We start from the raw sequence: 21,100 nt of genomic DNA, 5'->3' as shown, positions 1-21,100 counted from the left end.
AAATACAAAAATTAGCCAGGCACGGTGCTGCACACCTCTAGCTCCAGTACTGAGGAGGCTGAGGCAGGAGAATTGCTTGAACCCGGGAGGCAGAGGTTGCAGTGAGCCAAGATCACGCCATCGCACTCTAGCCTGGGTGACAGGGCAAGACTCCGCCTCAAAAAATAAATAAATAAGTAACTTATCTGAGTCTCCATTATATCACCTGTGTGAAGGTAATGCTGAACAGTCAAGGGGTATGGAGCTCATGTGATTGTTCTAAGGATGAAATGAAATAATACTTGTTTAGCAATATTTGGCACATAGTAGACATTCAATATATCATAACTCTTCTTTTTCTTTTTCCTTTTTTTTTTTCTTTTTTTTTTAGATGGAGTCTCACTCTGTCACCCAGGCTGGGGTGAGCTCAGGTGCAAGCTCAGCTCTCTGCAACCTGTGCCTCCCAGGTTTAACTAATACTCCTGCCTTAGCCTCCCAAGTAGCTGGAACTACAGCCACGCTCCACCACGCCCGGCTAATTTTTGTATTTTTAGTAGAGACGGGGATTCACCGTGTCGGCCAGGCTGGTCTTGAACTCCTGGCCTCAAGTGAGCCATGCGCCTCAGCCTCCCAAAGTGCTGGATTATAGTCATGAGCTACCATGCCCAGCTTGATAACTCTTTTTTCTATAACACACTCAAAAAAGTTGGAGAACCCTACAATAACAGACAAACTTGGCCATCACGACCAGCATTAAGATCCTTGATAGTACTATCCACTGGTGGAAATTTTGACAAGACCTGAAAGTTTCCTGAGCCTCATGAAATCCTAGAGGATTCACATCTGATCCTCAACAATGGGCTAGCCAGGAGAGGGCGGAAAGTGAGAGCCTGAGTCTAACCGTTGCTGTTCTAATCACAACGCCCAGGTGTTGTGGGTGCTTTACTTGGGAATGTCTAGGTTGCTACTCATTTCAAAAGATGGCAGATCTGCTGGGTAGAAGTGTGGCAGCACAGATTACTAATGAGTGGTGACTGTTCATCAGACCCTTGACTTTCATAAATTATTTTCTTGTTTGTTTGTTTTTGAGACAGAGTCTTGCTCTGTCGCCCAGGCTGCAGTGACGGGATCTTGGCTCACTGCAACCTCTACCTCCTGGGTTCAGGCAATTTTCCTGCCTCAGCCTCCCCAATAGCTGGGATTACAGGCACTCGCCATCATGCCCGGCTAATTTTTGTATTTTTGTAGAGACGGGGTTTCACCATGTTGGCCAGGCTGGTCTCAAACTCCTGACCTCAGGTGACCCGCCTGCCTCGGCCTCCCAAAATTGTGGGATTACAGGCATGAACCACCACACCCAGCCCATAAGTTATTTTCTTTAGATAATCACTCAAGAGTCACTGCATTGTAGGAAACAACAAAATGCCATTGAGATGTAGATTTTTCAAGATAGTTTAAATTAAACTGGCAAACTTTTTCCGTAAGGTTTGTGAACTAAGAATAGGTTTTACATTTTTAGGAGTTGTGAAGAAGGAGAAGGAGGAGGAGGAGGAAAAGGAAAAGGAAAAACAACAGTATTATGAAAGAAAAACAAAATCTTGGACCCTGATTCACTCTGCCAAAAGGAAAAAAATGAAGCTGAAAGCTGAGTCATGCCAGAATCTGTCTTTCCTTTTCTTCCTCAGCAGATAGCGACAGATAAAAGGTTAAAGATCTCTGCAGGTAGCTATTCTACGTTCACCTTATCTTATGTAAAGTGCTGATTACTATTCCCCTACCTGCTCCCTTTCTCTTGCAACACGTGGACTGTCATATGACCACACCCTCCCCCTTCCCCCTCCATCCTGCTTTTCCCCTTTAAATCCTGAAGTCCTCAAAATCATCATTGGAGAAAGACACAGACCCATCTCCTGGGGTTATCTTTAACCTTGCCAAAATAAACTTCTAAATTGGCCGGGCGCGGTGGCTCACACCTGTAATCCCGATCACGAGGTCAAGAGATCGAGACCATCCTGGTCAACATGGTGAAACCCCATCTCTACTAAAAATACAAAAAATTAGCTGGGCATGGTGGCGCGTGCCTGTAATCCCAGCTACTCAGGAGCCTGAGGCAGGAGAATTGTCTGAACCCAGGAGGCAGAGGTTGCGGTGAGCCAAGATCACGCCATTGCACTCCAGCCTGGGTAACAAGAGCGAAACTCCGTCTCAAAAATAAATAAATAAATAAATAAATAATAAACTTCTAAATTGATTGAGACCTGTCTCAGGTACTTTTTTATTTACAGTGTGATGGTTAATTTTATGTTCCACCTTGATTGTATCACAGGGTACACAGACATTTGGTTAAACTTTGTTTTTTTTGAGACAGAGTCTCACTCTGTTGCCCAGGCTGGAGTGCAGTGGCATGATATCGGCTTACTGCAACCTCCGTCTCCCAGATTCAAGCAATTCTCCTGCCTCAGCCTCCTCAGTAGCTAGGATTATAGGCATGAGCCACTACATCTGGCTAATTTTTGCATTTTTAGTAAGAGAAGGGGTTTCATCATGTTGGCCAGGCTTGTCTCGAACTCCTGACCTCAAGTGATCCACCTGCCTCAGCTTCCCAAAGTGCTGGGATTACAGGCATAAGCCACTTCACCCAGCCTGGTTAAATATTATTTCTGGGTATGTCTGTGAGTGTGTTTTGGAGTGAAATTAGCATTTGAATCCAGAGACTGAGTAAGGAAGATCCCACCCTTACTGATGGCAGTGGTCATCATGCAGTCCTCGGAGGACTTGAAGAGAACAAGAAGGTGGAGGAGGGGAGCATTTGCTCTCTGTCTGGCTGGCTGAGCTGGGCCTTTCCCTGTCCTTAGACTGGGATTTGCCCCATCAGCGCTTCTGGTCCTCAGGCCTCTGGACTCAGGCTGGAATTTAGTCCTTATCTCCAGTTTGCAGATGGAAGATCTGGAACTTCTCAGCCTCCATAATCTTGTGAGCCAATTCTTTATGATAAATCTCTTTATCTATATGTGTATCTCCTATTGGTTCTGTTTTTCTGGAGAACAAGGACTAATAGACACAGAGATGTACGTGTCCCAGAAACCTAACATATTTAAAATATCTGGTTCTTCTTCTAAAAGTTTGTTGAGCAGGAGCTCCGGAGCTGACTGTTGATTTAGCTCATGGTCTCGAAGGCCAATATAACTTAGATTCACGCGCCATCTGATATGGTCTGGCTCTGTGTCCCCATCCAAATCTTATCTCCAACTGTAATTTCCATCATCCCTCTGTGATGATGGAAGGGACCATGTGTAAGGTGATTGGATCATAGGGGCGGTTTCCCCCATGCTGTTCTCCTGATAGTGAGTGAGTTCTCAAGAGATCTAATGGCTTAAAAGTGTGACGTATACCCCCTCCCCTTTGCTTACTCTCTCCTGCCACCTCGTGAAGAAGGTGTGTTTGCGTCTCCTTCGCCTTCTGCCCCGATTTTAAGTTTCCTGAGGCCTCCCCAGCCATTTGGAACTGGGAATTAAACCTCTTTCCTTTATAAGTTACCCAGTCTCCAGTATTTCTTTATAGCAGTTTGAGTATGGTCTGGGGCCGGGTGTGGTGGCTCACTCCTGTAATCCAAGCACTTTGGAGGCCAAGGCGGGTGAATCACCTGAGGTTGGGAGTTCAAGACCAGCCTGGCCAACATGGTGAAACCCTGTCTTAAAAAAAATAAAAAATAAAAAAAGAGGATGGTCTGATACCCCATCAAAACACAAATCCTCACATGCCACTGATGTGTTACCAAGTAAGCAGATACCACAGATCCACTACTTCTCCACAGGCAGGGGACACTACCTTAGTGCCCAGAACATTTATCTGGATCAATGAAACCCTTAGGACCAGAAGAAGACAAAGGCAGGACCAAACAGGAAAGTGGCAGCTCATGAGTCTAGATGTAAAAATTCTAAATAAAGTGTAAGGTCTTTTAGGCTGACTGACTGAGCCATGGACTGCATGGTAACCTCTGTGACCTTCACGTACACCTTCAGATGAGTTCCTGGAACTAGAAAGTCTGAGGTAACTAGAAAACCACAAAAGGAGAAGAATGACCAACCCGTGGCACCTAATTAACTTTGAGACATTCTTCTATTGTTCCTTATTCCTGCCTCAACTGATAAGGCAACTGGACTTTGTAACCAACCTTGCTCAACTGATAGGTCAACCTTGTGACTCCAGATCCTACAACCCCCTCCCAGCTTGCAAAAACCACCCTGAACTGTAACTTCTGTAACTTTCCACTGCCTACCCCAAACCTATAAAACCAACTCCTATCCCACCTCCCTCTGCTGACTCTTTTCAGACTCAGCCCGCCCACACTCGGGTGAATAAACAGCCATGTTGCTCACACAAAGCCTGTTTGGGGGTGGGGGTGAGGGGGTTCTCTTCATTCAGAGTGTGTGTGTAACACAAAGTATTAGCAAACTGAATCTGGCAGTGTCTTTTTGGGGCTCAGAAAATGATAGCCCAAAGTTTGGTGCTTTGTCATGCGGAGTAGTTTGAACTGAAGGACATTGGAGGGGGCTCTGAAGCAAGATGTCTGACCTTTTTCTGTTCCCATCTTTCCTGTTCCCCTCTCCCCCAAGGCAGGCCATAGAAACTAGAATTCCTCTTCCCTAAGGCAGGTCATAGAAACTAGAACCCCCTTCTCTCAAAGCCAGTCATAAGACCTAGAAATATTACTCTAACTTTCCCTTGCAATTCTGTGTAAGAGCTGGCCATAAAGAAATTCTCTACCTTTTCTGATAGTAAATCATAAGACCTTCATTCCAAAAGAGGTCCTATTCTACATTCCAGGTAAAAGAATGTGACACAGAGAGACCAAGAAGAATCTGCACAGGGCCAGGCATGGTAGCTCATGCCTGTAATCATAGCAATTTGGGAGTCTGGAGCAAAAGAACCCCTGAGGCAGGAGTTCAAGAACAGCCTGGACAACACAGTGAGACCGCGTCTCTATGGAAAAAGAGAATCTGGACAGACAGGTTCTGCTGGGCCTTCTCTTCCCATCGGTCTATGAGCATTAGATCACTCTCTTTTGTCCAATCACATTTCGACACAGCTGGCCATTTTTCAGCGAACCTAAGCATAAAAATAGAGTTTTCCCTGAAGCTTAGGATCTGCACTTCTTTTCCTCTTTCTTTTTTTTTGAGGCGAAGTTTCGCTCTTATTGCCCAGACTGGAGTGCAATGGCACAATCTTGGCTCACTGCAACCTCTGCCTCCTGGGTTCAAGCGATTCTCATGCCTCAGCCTCCCAAGTTGCTGGGATTACAGGCATGCACCACCACACCCAGCTAGTTTTGTATTTTTAGTAGAGATGGGGCTTTTCCATGTCAGTCAGGCTGGTCTCAAACTCCTGACCTCAGGTGATCCGCCTGCCTCGGCCTCCCAAAGTGCTGGGATTACAGGCTGAGCCACCATGCCCAGCCTTTTTAATTTTTTTTGCTTCAAAAAGCATTATTTCCATTTGGTCCAAGGCTTGTTAGGGTAGTTAGAAAGCTGCCTAGTGGCTGGAAGGAGAGGCTTAGGCAGAAGCCCTGTTACTTTGCAAGGGGCCCTTCAGAAGTTGCTGGGCTCAGGAGGCTCTTAGTCGTGCTTGAGAGTGAGACTTTCAAAGAGATACTCACCCAGCCCAGATTCCGGGCAGGCGCAGTGGCTCACACCTGTAATCCTAGCACTTTAGGAGGCCAAGGCAAGTGGATCACTTGAGGTCAGGAGCTCAAGACCAGCCTGGGCAACATGGCAAAACCCCGTCTTTCCTAAAAATACAAAAATTAGGCAGGTGTGATGGCACACACCTGTAGTCCCAGCTACTCTGGAGGCTGAGGCACGAGAATCGCTTGAACCCAAGAAGCTGAGGTTGCAGTGAGCCGAGATCACACCACTGCACTCCAGCCTGGGCGTCAGAGTAAGACTCTATCTCAGGGAAAAAAAAAAAGAAATGTAATTTTGAATGATACCATCTATAATAGCATGAATAAATATCAAATACCCAGAAATAAATCTAACAAAACATGTGAAAACCATTTATGGAAAATATGGCAAAACTTTACTGAAAGATATCAAGGAACAACTAATAAATGGAGAGACGGTATGTTCACGACAGAAAGACGCAATGTTGTAAATACATCTGTTCTCCCTAAATTGTATATTCTAGGCAATTCCAATCAAAATCCCAACAGCTTTTTAAAAAGGAACTGATCTGATCACACCGATTCCAAAACTTATAGGGAAGAGCCGAGTGCCAAAAAATAACAAATCACTTTTAAACAAGAGCAACAGACAGGGTGTGTGTTGGGGTTGGGGGCTTGTCTTCTCCCAGATATCAAGACATAGAAAACCATGGTAATTAAGATGGAGTGAAAGAGTTCCCACAACTCAACCCAAAAAACAAATGAATAGCCCAATTAAATGGGCAAAGGACTTGAAGGCCCTTTCTCCAAAGAAGCTATACAAATGGCCGCTGAGCACATGAAAAGACGCTCAACCTCATTACAGAACTGCAAATCAAAACCACAGTGAGATAGCACTTGACACACATTAGGATGGCCATTATCAAAGACAAAAGCAAAATTAGAAAAGAAGTATCGGTGAGGACACGGAGTAACTGGAACTCTTGTGCATTGCTGGTGTGATTATAAAATGGTGTAGCCTTCCGTGAAAACAGTATGGCCGTTCCACAAAAAACTAACATTGAGCTACAGGCAGTGGCTCATGCCTGTAATTCCAGCACTTTCGGAGGCTGAGATGGGAGGACTGCTTGAGGCCAGGAGGTTGAGACTATCCTGGGCAACATAGTAAGACCTCATCTCTACAAAAAATATATATAATTTAAAAAAATTAAACATTGAGCTATCATATAATCTAGCAATGCCACTTCTAGTATATATCCAAAAGAATGGGAAGCAGAGATTCGAACAGACATTTGTACACCAATGTTCATAGCAGCCTTATCCACAATAGCCACTGATGGATGACTAGATAAACAAATTTGGTATATACAGACAATGGAATATTGTTCAGCCATTAAAAAGAATAAAATTCTTCTTTTTTTTTTTTTGGTAAGGAGTCTTGCTCTTGTCATCCAGGCTGGAGTGCAGTAGCAAGATCTCGGCTCACTGCAACCTCTGCCTCCTGGGTTCAAGTGATTCTCCTGCCTCAGCCTCCCATGTATCTGGGATTACAGATGCCTACCACCATGCCCAGCTAATTTTTGTATTTTTAGCAGAGATAGGGTTTCACCATGTTAGCCAGGCTGGTCTCAGACTCCTGACCTCAAGTGATCTGCCCATCCTGGTTTTTCAAAGTGCTGGGATTAAGGCGTGAGCCACCACACCTGGCCTAAAAAGAATGAAATTCTGATATATACCATAACATGGATGTACACTGGAGACATGAAAGACATTATAAGTAAAAAAAAACTAGGCCAGGCATGGTGGCTCACACCTGTAATCCCAGCAATTTGGGAGACCAAAGCGGGCGGACACCAGCCTGTCCAACATGGAGAAACCCTGTCTCTACTAAAAATACAAAATTAGTCAGGTGCGGTGGCGCATGCCTGTAGTCCCAGCTACTCGGGAGGCTGAGACATGAGAATCGCTTGAACCCAGGAGGCAAAGGCTGCAGTGAGCTGAGATTGTGCCACTGCACTCCAGCCTGGGCAACAAGAGTAAAACTCCATCCCCCTCACCAAAAAAAAGTAAAATTGGAAGCTGATTATCAGTAACAAAAATGAAATCCAGGTAGATCAAATACTTAAATATAAAATATTAAATACTTAAATATGAAGGACAAAATTAGAAACTTTTAGAAGATAATAGAAAAGAATATCTCAAGTTGGGAAAGTTTTCCTAGAGATGATAAATTTGACATCAAAATTAAGAACTTCTGTTCAAAAGTCACCATAAATAAAATGCAAAAGCATTCCCAAACTGCAAGTAGATATATGAACATATAATACTGGGACAGGCATAATATTTCATGCCTATAATCTTAGCATTTGGGGAGGCCAAGACAAGAGGATCACTTGAGGCTAGGAGTTCAATACCAAACTTGGCTGGGCTTGGGGGTGCATGTCTGTAATCCCAGCTACTTGGGAGGCTGAGGCAGGAGGCTCACTTGAGCCTGGGAGGTTGAGGCTGCAGAGAGCCATGTTCTTGCCCCTGCACTCCAGCCTGAGCAACAAAGCATAACCCTGTCTCAAAAAGTAAAAACATAAACTGATGTGGAATCATCATCATCCAGATTATATAAAGAACTTTTATGAATCAATAAGAAAAAGACCACCCATTCATTAAAATCGGGGGAAAGATATAAACAGGCATTTACAATACAGAAAAAACAGTTGGTTTATAAACACGAAAAGATTATCCACTGTTAGCTGGGCGTGGTGGTGCACATCTGTGGTCCCGGCCACTTGGGAGGCTGAGGTGGTTAAGATCGCTCGGGCCCAGGAGGTTGAGGCTGCGTGAGCTGTGACCACACCACTGCACTCCAGCCTGGGTGACAGAATGAGACCCTGTCTCAAATAAAAATAAGTAAGAAAAGAGTCTTCATTTCAATAGTAATTAAATACATGCAAATTATAACTATAATGAGACACAGGCCACACTTGTGGGGTTGACAAGAATTAAAATTGACAAGAATGAGGTCAACCAAAACACTATCACTGACTCGTAGTGCAAGGGTTGATTGTTATAAACTACTTTGGGGAAAAAAATTAGCATTATCCCATAGAGTGGAAGCACCTTTAAACCTAGTAATTCCATTCTTAGTTATACACTCTAAAGAATACATGCAATGTGGGAAAATCACACAACATAATACTATACGGCGGTTAAAAAATAAACTACAGCCGGGCGCGGTGGCTCATGCCTGTAATCCCAGCACTTTGGGAGGCCGAGGCGGGCAGATCACGAGGTCAAGAGAGCGAGACCATCCTGGTCAACATGGTGAAACCCCGTCTCTACTAAAAATACAAAAAAAAAAAAATTAGCTGGGCATGGTGGCGCGTGCCTGTAATCCCAGCTACTCAGGAGGCTGAGGCAGGAAAATTGCCTGAACCCAGGAGGCGGAGGTTGCGATGAGCTGAGATCGCGCCATTGCACTCCAGCCTGGGTAACAAGAGCGAAACTCCGTCTCAAAAAAAGTAAAATAAAATAAAATAAACTACAGCTACCTGCATCAACACAAATGAAACTCAAAACATTATGTTGAATAAAAGTCACAGAAATATAGCATTTTTCTTTAATTGTTAATTTTGTAGTGATGGGGATGTTGCCCAGCTTGAACTCCTAGGCTTCAGCAACCCTCCCACCCCAGCCTCTCAAAGTGCTGGGATTACAGGTGTGAGTCACCATGCCTGGCTAGCATATTTTATATACGGCATTAAAATAGGTTTCTGGGCTTTGCAAAACCAAACCATCTAGAACTTAGAGGTTTAAGGGTATGTGTGTATAGGAACACCATAAAGAAAAGCATGGGATAATGAACACAGAAGTCTGTAGCTTCCCTTGGGTGGAGACAGGAGGGCACACGACTGGAAGGAAGCACATACAGAAGCTTCTAAGAAACTGACTCTGATCTATTTCTTAACTTGGATCGTAGGGACACAGTTGTTTACTATTCTTTAAGTTGAACATATGGCTTATATGTATATAGATTTCACAATTTTAAAAAACATAAAAGAAAAGATAAAAAGTGTGTAGATGATGGCTAAGGATGCAGGAATAGAACTGGGTCCCCTGAGGCTTGAAGCAGAGGCTAGGTGGATTGTCAGGCTTCTGACCCACTGGAGAATGCAAACTGAGAACCTGCTCAGAGGCTCAGCCCCTCAACATTTGATTTTGTCTCCCTAGCATTTTTTTCCTTTCAGAAACTCTTTCCCCCAACCCAGAGGGGCTGCCAATCATGTGGCCTTAACTGTCCCATCAATAGTGAATGCCGTATGACTCAGGCCGACTAACTAGGGTATTTCCACTCATCTGACCTCAGTGGTTACTTAATACAGGGGGTGAGCAGAGGTCCCCAGTGAGCCCACTCAGAGCCCTCTCTGTGTCTTCTGTTGGAACAACTCAGGAAGCAGTGGATTGCTAGACGTAAATGCATTGTGGGCCTAGAGCTCCATGAAAATTGGCCTGAAAACCCACTGAAACCAGTAGAAAAGAAAGCAGAAAGAAGGGCTGGAGAGTCACAGGGGGCAAAGTGGGGGTGAGAAACAAAGTCCTCATCCTGTCATTTAGGTGCCTGGATCCAGCCTTTCCTGCTTTCTAGTTATATGGGCTAATACAATCCGCTTTCTGGATCTTCCTTTTATTTTTTATTTTATTTTATTTGGTTTGAGACAGAGTCTCACTCTGTCACACAGGAAGGAGAGCAGTGGTGTGATCATTCTAACCTCCATGTCTAGGCTCAAGTGATCCTCCCACTTCAACCTTCCAAGTAGCTAAAATTACAGCCACATGCCACCACCCCCATGTCTAGCTAATATTTTTGTGATTTCTTTTTTTTTGGGGTAGAGATGGGGTTTCTCCCTGTTGCCCAGGCTGGTCTTGAACTCCTGGGCTCAAGCAGTCTACCCGCCTGAGCCTCCCAAAGTGCTGGGATTACAGGTGTGAGCCACCACGCCCAGCCTGGATCTTTCTTAACATCAATTGCAAGCGTCTTAAGTAACTCAGAATTCTGTACCAGGAGCAGGGTTTTGCAAATGACAGACCCTGATATCTGGAATGTGCTGTGTTGAGGTGGGTGTAAGGTGCGGTCTCCCTTCCTGACTCAGGAGTGAGCAACACCTATCACGTGGTACAAGATAGCCAAACCCTCTCCTGTTGAGCCCAGTGAGTCAGACCGCATGTTCAATGAGGCTGGAAATTTGTAGAACTTGTTAAAAAAAAAACAAAAAAAACCCAGGTGCCTGGGGTATCCTGCCCCTTCTTCAGCCTTAGTAAGTTCTGAGAAAAAGATGGATTTTTTTTTGAGACAGAGTTTCTCTCTTGTTGCCCAGGCTGGAGTGCAATGGCACAATCTTGGCTCACCGCAACCTCTGCCTCCTGGGTTCAAGTGATTCTCTTGCCTCAGCCTCCCGAGTAGCTGGGATTACAGGCATGCGCCACCACGCCTGGCTACTTTTGTATTTTTAGTAGAGACAGGGTTTCTCCATATTGGTCAGGCTGGTCTTGAACCCCTGACCTCAGGTGATCTGCCCGTTTCAGCCTTCCAAAAAGCTGGGATTACAGGCATGAGTCACCAGGCCTGGCCCGAGAAAAAGATGCACTTTAGTCCCAACTGACCTTTCAGAAAGCAGGGAAGGAGAAAAGAAAGCCATGAGTTTCTCTTTCTGCCTGTGGCAAGTAATTCAACTGAGCTGAGAACCAGAAAATCATATTTCAGGATTGCAAAAGTCAGATTCCCTGCCTCAGTCTAGGAGCGAGGCAAAGGCTGGGAGAAGGACGACACGGTGTGAGGGGACAGAAACCTGGAGAAGCAGTTACCCCTGGCTCCCCACCAGCCGGTCCTGCCCTGTACTCCCTGCCTGGCCAAATTGCAAACAGCCTGAAGCCAGGGGCCAGACAGCCCGGCCTCATCCCTCTAGCCCAGGCCCAGTGTGTTTGGGCGGAGGCCAGAAGGCTGCAGTGTGAAGGAAGGCTGGGGGAGAAGCGGGTGTAGGGGAGACAGGTGTAGCAAGGATGAGGTCCAGATTCCAGAGCATGACTTGACGGCGTTTCCAGCTCCAGTTGGCAGCTCACAGAGTTATCAGAAAATGAACGAAGGTCCTGGCATGGTGGCTCACGCCTGTAATCCCAGTGCTTTGAAAGGCTGAGGCAGGAGGATTGCTTGAGGCCAGGAGTTCAAGACCCACCTAGGCAGCACAGCAAGACCCTGTCTCTACAGAATATTTAAAAATTAGCGAGGCATGGTGGCACATGCCTGTGGTCCTAGCTACTCGGGAGGCTGAGGTGGGAGGATAGCTTGAGACTGGGAGGTTGAGGCTGTAGTGAACCAAAGTTATGCACTGCACTTCAGCCTGGGTGACAGCGGGAGATTCTAATTCAAAAACAAAAAAAAAAAAAAAAAGAAAGAAAGAAAAGAAAGAAAGAAAAGAAAAAGAAAATAGACTATCCAGAAATTGCCCATGAGCTGTAGACTCGCTGCCAGAGACACTCACTCCCGTCTAGTAAACCAAGCATGGGAGTGCTCGGCTGCCAAGGCCAGCCCCAGACCGCTGCCTTCATGTCTGCAAATCCTGTAGCAGTCTGCTCAAATATACAGTTTCCAGAAGGGCATTTCTCTCTGATGCCACTCGTGGAAGGCAGTGGGCAAGAAAGCCTCTTCCAGAGAGCAGATTACAGGCACCACCCCTGGATGTAAGGAAACATATCCTTCAGGAGATACAAAGTGCCTTTTGGCCACGGTGGCTCACGCCTGTAATCCCAGCACTTTGGGAGACCAAGGCAAGTGGATCACGAGGTCAAGAGATTGAGACCATCCTGGCCAATACAGTGAAATCCTATCTCTACTAAAAATATAACTTAGCCAGGCGTGGTGGTGCACCTGTAATCCCAGCTACTTGGGTGGCTGAGGCAGGAGAATCACTTGAACCCAGGAGGCAGAGGTTGCAGTGAGCTGAGATTTCACCATTGCACTCCAGCCTGGGAGACAGAGCAAGACAACATCTTGAGGGAAAAAAAATAAAAAAGAGTAGCACCAAGGCCTGACTGAGAAGAACGTACACAGGCCAGCTTTGCTTGGATGTGGGTAGCCGGTACCACACTGGGGTGGGGCATTTCTGAAACTGTTTATGTGGAAAAGGCCATGGGTGGCTGCCAGGCAGTCAAGGGGTGGAGTGCAGTGGCTATTTCTGCCCTACAGGGGGTAGAATTGTGTCCCCCAAAAGTCCTAACCCCCACCCCGTATCCGTGAATATGACTTTATTTGGAAAACAGGTCTTTGCAGATACAGTTAAGTGAAAAAATCTTGAGATGAGATAATTATGGATTAATTGAATGGACCCTAAAACCAGTAACACATTTTTTTGTGTGGTCAAGATGGGGTCTTGCTATATTGCCCAGGCTTGTGTCAAACTCCTGGGCTCAAACAATTCTCCGGACTTGGCCTCCCAAAGTGCTGGGATTACAGGCCTGAGCCACCACACCCAACCTGACACATGTTCTGTTTTTTATTTTATTTTTTTCATGTGTAGGGCATTTGTTTGTAGGGAGTTCACACAAGCTCTGTGTCCCTTGTTGCAATGACCCCAGATTCCTGTTGGGTGTGTTGTAAACAGAAGAGGCATTCTTCAGGCCCCCTGCTCTGAGCACACCCCAACACCCGTAATTATAAGAAGAGAAGGCACAGATATTACAGGAGAAACAAAGAAGGGGCCTCCTGTGAAGATGGAGGCAGAGACTGGAGGGACGCAGCTACCAGCCAAGGAACTCCAAGGATTTCCTGGGGCCACAGAAGCTGGAAGAGGGAAGGAAGAATCATTCCCTAGAGGTGCCAGAGGGAATATAGTTCCCCTAAAACACTGACCAGGAACCCCTGCCCCCAGAGCTGTGAGATAAGAGATTTCTGTTGGTTTTAGCCACCAAGTAAGCTGGGATTCATTGTGGCAGCCCTAAGAAACCATTACATGCTCAGCAAATTGGAAAAGTGTCCCTCACTACCCGGTGGGGCTGTCAGTCACTATCTCAGACCTAGGTGACAATCAAAATAGCTCATCCTCCTTAGCACAATGTTTGGTTTGGGGATGGTCACATGACCCAAGCTAGGCAACCAGAGTTATCCTTTGATTTTTTTTTGTTTTTTTCTTTTTTTGAGACTGAGTCTTGCTCTGTCACCCAGGCTGGAGAGCAGTGGCAAGATCTTGGCTCACTGTAACCTCTGCCTCCTGGGTTCAAGCAATTCTCCTGACTCAGCCTTCCGAGTAGCCCATGCCCAGCTGATTTTTGTATTTTTAGTAGAGACAGGGTTTCACCATGTTGACCAGGCTGGTCTCAAACTGCTGACCTCAGGTGATCTGCCTGCCTTGGCCTCCCAAAGTGCTGGGATTACAGGCATGAGCCACCATGCCCGGCCTTATCCTTTGAATTTGTATAGCTGTTAGGAAAGAAGTATTTCTTGCCTCTGAAATTGCTAGATGCAGGGACATTGTGAGCATAGGCTGCCAGTGGTCTTTTGTCAGCCCACAGAGAGAGCTGGCCCAAGAAGGAAACCAACAGAGAAGATAGCAGAGAACCAAGGGTACAAAGGCAGGATTTAATGCTGTCACCCCTGGCCCTACAAGCAACCATACCTAAACCCAGATGTCTCTCTGGATAAACAGCCTTACCTAAATACACATCTCTCTCTGGACTTTTCTGCCAGTCAATTCCCCTTTTTTGCTCAAATCTATTTGAGACAGGATCTCAGCCATTCCAGAAGTCAGATTCTGCAGCAGGTGCATCTCAAGTACAGCAGGTAAAAAATCTCATCAGAAGAAACAATGAAGGCTTCTCTAAAACATGCTGATTTGCTTCTGTTCAACCACAGAATCAGAGTGAGTTACAACCAACCCCTGTGTAACAGGACACTTTCCTTGGCCCCGGGAAACAGCCTTCCACCAGCCCTTTCTTCTGGCCTCAGTGAACTCGTGGTTGAAAAAAAGCCATGCTGTTCACAGAAAGTCTAATCTGCCATGAATTTACAGGCAGCTATGCTCACAGTGGATCCATTTGTTACCTCCAGCTTTAAGTTCTCCTGAACTGTCCACCTCACAGACCAAATGCAGTAATACAATAAATGTGGAAACCCCAGAGAGAAGAAGAGGCATCAGGGAGGAGGGAGAATGGTGCTTCCGTTTGCTCAGCTCCTTGACAGCAAATTAGTGAGGAGCAGCTACTCACTCCCAGTTGGCCGGGTTTGCTACTTTTAAAACTCTGACTATCAACCAGTGCGGTGGCTCACACCTGTAATCCCAGCACTTTGGGAGGCCAAGGAGGGTAGATCATGAGGTCAGGAGATCGAGACCATCCTGGCAAACGTGGTGAAACCCCGTCTCTACTAAAAATACAAAAATTAGCCGGGTTGGGGTGGGTAACTGTAGTCCCAGCTACTCGGGAGGCTGAGACAGGAGAATCGCTTGAACCCGGGAGGCAGAGGTTTCAGTGAACTGAGATCGCACCACTGCACTCCAGCCTAGGCGACAGAGCAAGACTCTGTCTCACAAAAAAAAAAAAAAAAAAAAGTCTGAATTTTTTTTTTTTTTTCACCTGGGTACAGGTGGGCTGAGGCCGAAAAGTCTGACTTTTAAAGGTAAATGATGCTTTGTAAAAAAAAAAAAAAAAATCAAAAACAGACTGGGTGCAGGGGCCCATATATGTAATCCCAGCATTTTGGGAGGCCGAGGCAGGTGAACTGTTTGAACCCAGAAGTTCAAACCTAGCCTAGGCACCATGGCGAAACCCTGCCTCTACAAAAACTTAGCTGGCTCTGGTAGTGCACACCTGCAGTCTCAGCTACCCGTGAAGCTGAGGTGGGAGGATCATCTAAACCCGGGGTGTTGAGGCTGCAGTGAGCCATGATTGTGCACACGGCACCCCAGCCCAAGTGACAGAATGAGACCTTGTCTCCAAAAAAAAAAAAAACGGACCTCAAGTGCTGTTATGATGGACCTTAACTTGATACATTAGGCTCTGTGAGTGAGAGTTCCAGGTTTCTGAAAGCATACAGTTCATTCCTTTTTTTTTTTTAACTGTCTCTATCCCATCTCTCCCAACCTACAGTCAATCTGACAGTGTTCCCAAACAGGGCTGCCCCATTTCTAAATATTCACAAGTGCCATTTGCCAGGGCCTGTCAGGGCCGTGTTTATTGCTTCAAGATGTGTGCTAATGTCAAACGGCTTTGCAGCATGAGAATATGCTTGGCTGGGCCTCTCTGTTTACTGTCGAATCGATATCTTGGAATCCTGCTCTTACAAATGTTCTGTTGTGCGCTCGTTACTTGACATTTTTGGAAACACCCAACTTAGCCTTATAAAAATGGATTAATTCCTCTGTGATGATCCAGGTACTCACGATGCTTCAAGTCTGGTGGCCGTCACTAGTGACTAACATGGTGTGGGGTGAACAGAATTCCCCAGGAACGGGGAGCAACTCTTGATTGTCTCTGTGGCTCAGGTATCTGCCACCTGCTAAGTCTAACTACTCCAAGGACAGGGACTGTGTCTGATCTGTCATTATAGCCCACAAACCCAGAGTAATACTGGATACATAGTGAGTGCCTCTTTGTTTAATTAAATGCAGCCTTAAAAAAAGAAAGAACTGACTAGGCGTGGTGGCTCACACCTGTAATCCCAGCACTTTGGGAGGCCGAGGTGAGCAGATCACCACAGGTTGGGAGTTTGAGACCACCCTGACCAACATGGAGAAACCCTGTCTCTACTAAAAATACTAAATTAGCCGGGCGTGGTGGTACATGCCTGTAATGGCAGCTACTTGGGAGGCTGAGGCAGGAGAATCGCTTGAACCCAGGAGGCAGAGGTTGCAGTGAGCCAAGATCGCACCATTACATTCTAGCAACAAGAGTGAAACTCCATTAAAAAAAAGCACTTTTTTTCTTTTATTATAGTTAAAATACACGTAAAATTGACCATCTTAACCATTTTAAAGTATAAAATTCAGTAACATTAAATACATTCACAGTGTTATGCAATGTCATACTTTTTAAAGGTGCAACGGCTCATGCCTGTAATCCTAGCACTTTGGGAGGCTGAGGTGAGAGGATTCCTTGAGCCCAGGAGTTTGAGACCAGTCTGGGAAACACGGTGGGACATCTCTACAAAAAATAAAAAATTAGCTGAGCAGGGTAGCTCATACCTGTGTTCCCAGCTGCTCAGGAGGCTGAGGTGGGAGGATTGCAGAGCTCAGGGGTCAAGGCTGCAGCGAGCCGTGGCTGCACCACAGCCTGGGGAACAGGGCAAGACCCTGTCTCAAAAAACAAACAAACAAACAAAAGACTCTTTAATGAAATTACTCTAAATAGGTTTACAGGTTTTTCTAAGAAATGAGAAAAACGAGAAGATAAAATGCAGAGCCCGATTTCAAGGCAATCTAGACAACAAGGTGTGAACACTGTTCTCCACTAAATACAACTGTTATCACTTCTTAGCTCTTCTGCAATCATCTCCCAGGGCTCAAAACCTATTCATCAAGCAATGTGTTCAGTACTCTGTTAGATGCTGGGAATAAACAGATGAACAGACATGGCCAGTGCCTGTGAGGTGCTTAAAGACCAGAGAAGAGATAGATGCTTGTTTCTAACTCCCCATGCGATACTGTGAACCTCGTAAGGGTAGGGGGTTTTGTCATTTTTTTTCCCTGCTCTTCTCACCAGTATATTGAATGGTGCCTGGCACACTAAAGGCATTTAAAAAATACTCAATGAATAAATAAATAATGAAAATCTGGCCGGGAAGCAGGAGAAAGCTTCACCAAAGACATTAATAGAGTTGTTTGTTCTTGAAAATATTATTTCTTTTTTCTTTCCTTTTTTTTTTTTGAGATGGAGTCTTGCTCTGTCACCCAGGCTGGAGTGCAGTGGTGCAATCTCAGCTCACTGCGACCTTTGCCTCTTGGGTTCAAGCAATTCTCCTGCCTCAGCCTCCCAAGCAGCTGGGACTACAGGTATATACCAGCACATCTGCTAATTTTGTATTTTTAGTAGAGATTGGGTTTTGCCATGTTGGTCAGGCTGGTCTCGAACTACTGACCTCAGGTGATCCACCCTCCTTGGCCTCCCAAAGGGCTGGGATTGCAGACATAAGCCACCGTGCCCAGCCAAAAATATTATTTCTTGAAGAAAGAGTTACAGACATCCCCATGGGAGAAGAGGGTCTTCTCAGAAGCTCGGGTACAGAGCAGGTGGCACGACTGGATGCTGGAGGAGTAGGACATAGAAAGAGACATACAACTCATTATTTTGCTATGTAGAGAGCACCTTCTGTGTATTGGGCAATGTGCTTAAGCACTAGAGCTGCTAATGGGGAAAAGGCAAGGAAGCCTGCGTTCACTCAGGCAGCTACGGTATGGGAGGGGTTGCATGAATTTTGACAGACAACTGGAAATCAGCACTGGGAGAAAAGTTGAAGAAGCCTTGGCAGGTCAAAGTGTGAGTGGTTGGCACACCTGGGGTAAAGAGGGAGAGGGGCTGGGAAGATAGACAAAGAATTGATTGGGAAGGAGCATGTGAATAAACTGAAGGAGTATGAGCTTCGTCTAAGAGCCCCGGGAGCGCTAAGGGTAGGAGGATGCCATGAGCAGGCAGCACTCGGTAGAAGATGAAAGTGAAGAACATCCCTCAGGGACCCTCTGTCATAGCTATGTGAGAAGCAATCAAGCCTTTCCCCAAGGCAGAGAATGAGAGGAAGGGTGGATTTGAGGAACTGGAAGAGGCAGACTTGCCAGAACATGTATAGTTGAATGCATGCAAAAGGTGCAATGAAAAAAAGGAATCACAAATAATTATGAGGGCTGGGTGCAGTGGCTCACACCTGTAATCCCAGTATTTTGGGAGTCCGAGGCAGGTGGATCACCTGGGGTCAGAGTTCAAGACCAGCCTGGCCAACACGGTAAAACCCGTCTCTACTAAAAATACAAAAATTAGCCGGATGTGGTGGCACATGCCTATAGTCTCAGCTACTCAGGAGGCTGAGGCAAGAGAATCGCTTGAACCTGGGAGGTGGAGGTTGCAGTGAGCTGAGATCACACCATTGCACTCCAGGGGCAACAAGAGTGAAATTCCGTCTCAAAAAAAAAAAAAAAGTTGAAAAACTTGGAGTCTGATGTTCTGATGTTCAAGGGCAGGAAGCATCCAGCACAGGAGAAAAGTGGAGGCTGAAAGACTCAGCCAGTCTAGTTCTTCCATGTTCCTCTGCAAGCTTTTATCCTCCTAGATAAGCTGCCAGCTGATTAGATGGTGCCCACTCAAATTGAGGGCGGGTCTGCCTCTCCCAGTCCACTGACTCAAATGTTAATCTCCTTTGGCAACACCCTCACAGACACACCCAGGATCAATACTTTACATCCTTCAATCCAATCAAGTTGACGCTTAATATTAAACCATCACGACAAGGGAGAGGGCAGAGGGCAAGAAGGGCAGTGGGTGGGACACAGAGACCCAGGGGTATTTAGGGAGTGAGTGGAACAGGAGGTCTTTGTGAAGGAAATGGAAAAAAATGTCCAGTAAAGTAGGCTGGGAAGCTAGAAAGAGCAGCACTGCAGTGAGAAAGAGGCTCCAGGTAACAGGAGCACAGTAGTACAAAGGTCCAGAAAGACAAGGTCAGACAAAGGTGGAAAAGCCTGGGAAGTTTGGTCAGGGGAACAGAGTGGGTCAGGGAATATGAGTGAAAGAATATGTATAACTTCTGAGTTATATCATTTAGAAGGGAGCTGCTTGCCCTCTAATTCCTTCCCTCTTCCCACTACAAGCAGGAACAGAAGGTGAAGGTGATATTGAGTGAGTTTTGACTATGCAGAAAAGGGAGCAACGAGATGGAGGAACCAGGTTCCTGAATGAACCTGTGGAACGGAGTTGTTTGCCTGTCTTGGACTGACCATCTACCTCTAAGCTATTATGTGAAAGAGGAAAAATCTTCTACCCTTTTTAAGCAAAAGTATTTTCGGATCTTTTTTACAATTTAACCTGGACCCTAACTAATACAGAGTTTCTCCCAAAGGCATAGATAATAATAATTTTAGTAGTAATCATATAATTTATTTTTTTCTTTTTAAAACTTTTTTTCATAGAGACATGGTCTCACGATGTTGCCCAGGCTGGTTTCGAACTCACAAAGCTCTGGGATTACAGGCATGAGCCACCACGCCTGGCCCCACTGATAGGAATATTTCTTGAAAGAATAAACCAGGGCCGGGCGCGGTGGCTCACGCCTGTAATCCCAGCACTTTGGGAGGCCGAGGCGGGCAGATCACGAGGTCAAGAGATCGAGACCATCCTGGTCAACGTGGTGAAACCCCGTCTCTACTAAAAATACAAAAAATTAGCCGGGCATGGTGGCGCATGCCTGTAATCCCAGCTACTCAGGAGGCTGAGGTAGGAGAATTGCCTGAACCCAGGAGGCGGAGGTTGCGGTGAGCCCAGATGGCGCCATTGCACTCCAGCCTGGGTAACAAGAGCGAAACTCCGTCTCAAAAAAAAAAAAAAAAAAAAAAGAATAAACCAAAAATAAAATTCTAAGCCCTTCAACCAATTGAATGGACCCCCTCTCTGCCAAAGGCATTTCAAAGAAACCTGAAAAACAAGTCCGGGCCATGATGGGAGGAGGATGGTTGGACGTGCCTCATTACACCCCCTCCACTTTGGAGTTTAGATACAACTGACCAGCATTAACATTAAAACAGATCTTAAGACTGACAAAAGAGACTCTCTGTAGCAATAAGATACCGAATTCCAACCTGACTCTATCACATGACAGATAAAGAAGGAAATCAAAATATTTTACCCCAAATATGTTTCTTCACCATATTTTGAAACAGTTTTTGCATCTGTAAAGACTCTATTATAAACATAAGTAGCTCTTTCCCCTTCCAGGTCCTCCCAACCCTGAAGAGAGTAGTGAAGAGTCTGGCACCTTTCAAGGTCTGATAAGAGATTTACCATCTGCCTGGCTCGGTGGCTCATACCTGTAATCCCAGCACTTTAGGAGACTGAGGCAGGTACATGGCTTGAGGTCAGGAGTTTGAGACCAACCTGGCCAACGTGGTGAAACCCTGTCTCTACTAAAAATCTAAAAATACAAAAATTAGCCAGGCATGGTTAGTTGGGGTGGTGCCTGTAATCCCAGCTACTCAGAGGCTGAGGGAAGTAAATCAGTTGAACCCAGGAGGCGGAGGTTGCAGTAAGCCGAGGTCATGCCACTGCATTCCAGCCTGGGCGACCGAGTGAGATTCCGTCTGAGAAAAAAAAAAAAAAGAGAGATTTACCATCCATTCTCTCTGAACCTTGCTACCTGGAGGCTTCAGCTACATAACAAGAACCCTGGCCCTTGGCTTCCACAACCCCCCTTATCTCAAATCCAAGCATTTCTTCCTGCTAACT

The 21,100-nt window shown here is 45.7% G+C and overlaps 1 protein-coding gene and 1 non-coding gene across 4 annotated transcripts in view; both read right to left on the bottom strand.

Annotated features, from left to right (window-relative positions):
* DGLUCY (D-glutamate cyclase) overlaps positions 1 to 21,100 on the bottom strand; it is a 107,306-nt gene that overhangs the window by 81,645 nt on the left and 4,561 nt on the right. The gene's annotated exons all lie outside the window — the stretch shown is intronic.
* On the bottom strand, positions 13,199 to 13,329 carry LOC135274473 (small nucleolar RNA SNORA11). The gene has a single exon (XR_010342297.1). It is a non-coding gene; the product is annotated as a small nucleolar RNA SNORA11 (small nucleolar RNA).

Source organism: Aotus nancymaae, unplaced genomic scaffold (genome assembly GCF_030222135.1).
Source record: "Aotus nancymaae isolate 86718 unplaced genomic scaffold, 86718_ANA_hifiasm-v0.15.2.pri h1tg000011l, whole genome shotgun sequence".
NCBI classification, from domain to species: domain Eukaryota; kingdom Metazoa; phylum Chordata; class Mammalia; order Primates; family Aotidae; genus Aotus; species Aotus nancymaae.
The sequence above is the reverse complement of the archived record's forward strand: the minus strand, read 5'-3'. Positions and strand labels throughout refer to the sequence as shown.